The 3,218-nt window shown below is 39.1% G+C and overlaps 1 protein-coding gene and 1 long non-coding RNA gene across 53 annotated transcripts in view; one reads left to right on the plus strand and one right to left on the minus strand.

Moving 5' to 3' along the window:
* Positions 1 to 3,218, plus strand: part of LOC103350898 (uncharacterized) — a 140,934-nt gene that overhangs the window by 40,178 nt on the left and 97,538 nt on the right. The window lies entirely within an intron of this gene.
* CELF2 (CUGBP Elav-like family member 2) overlaps positions 1 to 3,218 on the minus strand; it is a 931,997-nt gene that overhangs the window by 25,960 nt on the left and 902,819 nt on the right. The window lies entirely within an intron of this gene.

Raw genomic sequence — 3,218 nt, forward strand, 5'->3', positions numbered from 1 at the left:
CTAGGCGGAGGATTAGCCTAGTGAGCCGCGGCGCCGGCCTAAATAAATAATCTTTAAAAAATTTACATACTAAGTTTTACCTTTTCATTATATTTTAGCAATCTTTGGTTATTTTTATCCATATAAAAGGCAGAGAGACAGAGAGACACAGAATTTTTATCCACTTGTTTACTCTGCAAATGCCCACAAAAACTGGGGCTGCACAAGGCCAAAGCCAGGAGCCTGGAACAAAATCTGGATTGCCCACATGGGTGACAATTTGAGAACTTGACCAATCAGCTGCTGCCTCCCAAGGTGTGCATTGATAGGAAGCTAGCTAGAATGAGGAGCAGAGGCAGGACTGTCCCCCAGGCACTCTAAAAAGGGATGCGAGTAATGCCAATCAGTGTATTAACTACTGTGCCATACACTGGCCTCTGATCATTTTAATAGTCACCTCCCATTTTCCACATCTTTTAAATTTCTGTAAGCATAGTAGTTGCACTTCCTTTCTCTTATGTATTAGTAACTCCAGTCTCTGAGTTTTTTTTTTTTTTTTGTATTTAAGTGATTTTAGGATATTATATTAAATTCCTAGTTTTTTTTTGGGAATAAGAGAGGGAAGAGATGTATAATTTGGGACATGCTCAAGCTGACTTGCCCCAAATGGTAGAGTTAGAAACATACCAGGGGATTCCAATTCAATCCCATCAAGGTGGCATGTACCAATGCCATCTCACTAGTCCATGTGATCAATTTCAGTTCACAATTGATCATAATGAAAGGACTAAGAGTCAAAGGGAGCACATAAACAAGTCTAGTACCTGCTAACACTAACCGATAGAATAAATGAAGGGGAGAGTGATCCAACATGGGAAGTGAGATACTCAGCAGACTCATAGAATGGCAGATGTCCTAAATAGCACTCTGGCCTCAGAATCAGCCCTAAAGGCATTCGGATCTGGCTGAAAAGCCCATGAGAGTATTTCAGGCATGGAAAGCCAAGACACTCTGGCAAAAAGATCTCTGCGAGTGAGATCCCAGTGGAAAGAACAGGTCTTCAAAGAAGGAGGTACCTTTCTCTGAAGGGAGGAGAGAACCTCCACTTTGACTATGACCTTGTCTAAACAAGATAAGAGTCGGAGAACTCAAGGGGCTTCCATAGCCTTGGAAACTCATGACTGGTGCATAGGGAGATTACTGATGCCATAAACAGGAGTGTCAATTTGTAAAGTCAACAACAGGAGTCACTGTGCACTTACTCCTCATGTAGGATCTCTGTCCTTAATGTGCTGTACATTGAGGCTTAATGCTATAATGAGTACTCAAACAGTATATTTCACTTTGTGTTTCTATGGGGGTGCAAACTGTTGAAATCTTTACTTAATGTATACTAAACTGATCTTCTGTAAAAAAAAAAAAAAAAAAGAAATTATCAATTCCCAACTTGACTCTCACTGGGATTAAACATGACAATAGGTCTGATCTGATTTCATCATCATTTAAAAAAAAATCATCTATTATTTTTCACTTTGTTTCTGTGTGGGAGCAAACTGTTGAAATCCTTACTTAATGTATACTAAGCTGATCTTTGTATATTAAGATAATCGAAAATGAATCTTGATGTGAATGGAAGGGGGGAGGGTTGTGGGTGGGAGTGATGGTATGGGGGGGAGCCATTGTAATCCATAAGTCGTACTTTGGAAATTTATATTCATTAAATAAAAGTTAAAAAAAAAAGTAGAATTAGCACATAAAGAATTGGGGGCAAGCACCCCAGGGAGCAATCTGTTGGTTGCAGGAATTCAGGGTATGGTGGGAATCAGTCAGTGCTTCTCAGATGGACTGGAGGGAGGGTGTCAATCCAGTAAGTCAGTTCACCGGAGACTGGTGGAAACTGTTTTACACATGGGGCATAGCTGGGACCTGAGCCACAGCCAGGGGTCCTCAAAAATGACATATTACATTTTCCTGACAGTGGTGCTTCCAGGCTCTCATTGGCACGATTTTATCTTCCACATAACCTTTCATTTACCTGTGCTTTCTAAAGGAATCTATTAATGCATTAGATTCTCAGGGTCACAGAAACTGCATGATAATGACTACAACACAGTTCTCGTGTTAATGTGATATTAATACAAAGAGAACAGTTTCAGTGTAGTTCACAAACAATTCTAAAACTATAATGCAGTAGTAGCTGCGATCTTGGTGGATCTAAATATGGTGTTAACTCTTGTTTCTTTTTCTCTTGGTAAACTGTTGACATTTCTGTGACTTTTTTTTTTTCTTAGATTACCTATCTTAGAACTTCTACGACTTTTGGTTATTAGCTTAACTGTATTGGAACTTATTTCTAGGAATTTTTTGAGACCTGGGTTAAAGATAAGTCCTTTCAAGGATGACATACATTGGATTCCTAAAAGGTGCTTGAGGAAAGTAAAAGCCGGTACCACTTTAAATTCATGGTTTGAGAGTTTTTGACCACTTAAGATAAAATAAAATTGGGTTTTAAACTCATATGAGGGTTAGTTTATCTCAGTGATACCAATACCAAGTTCTGAGATGGACACTTCTTCTATAGTTTCCCAAGGGGCAGTATAGAGTTTAGCCTTTTGGGGTTTCAGACTTCATGGAAATGGTCTCCTATTAACTACCTCAGTTGGACCTGGGGAGCCTTGTGAGCTGATGGTCAAGTTTATCTGGTTGACCAAATGTCCTTAAGGTGAATGCCATCTTTAGTGTGCTACTCATGTCTCTTATTTTCCTCTGTTAGTTTATCCTTGCCTTCTGAGTATGCTTAGTAGTTTAGTAGTTACTGGTGTGATTAAAAATATGTAGAGTTGGCTTAATGGCCAGACAAGTAGATCTCACTTCAGAGTGCCTGGGTTCCATATCTGAATCTGGTTCTGGATTCCAGTTTCATATTAATGCTGACCCTGGAAGGCAGTGGTAATAGCTCAAGTAACTGAGTTCCTGCCACCTATATGGGAGGCCTGGATTAGGACATTTGAGGACTGAACCAATACTGAACAAGCACTCTCTGACTCTCAAATAAATAAATATGAACATTTAAAAAATGTTTAAAATAATCACTTTTTTCTGGTATAAAGTTCTGTTTAACTATTCCACTCAACTTGAAGAAACAGGAACCAGGACCTTTCCCCCTCACCCCAATCTGGGATATTTTCTGTGGACTGTAAGTGATGTCATTCTACATATAATTTTTTTTTTTTTGACAG

Source organism: Oryctolagus cuniculus, chromosome 13 (genome assembly GCF_964237555.1).
Source record: "Oryctolagus cuniculus chromosome 13, mOryCun1.1, whole genome shotgun sequence".
NCBI classification, from domain to species: domain Eukaryota; kingdom Metazoa; phylum Chordata; class Mammalia; order Lagomorpha; family Leporidae; genus Oryctolagus; species Oryctolagus cuniculus.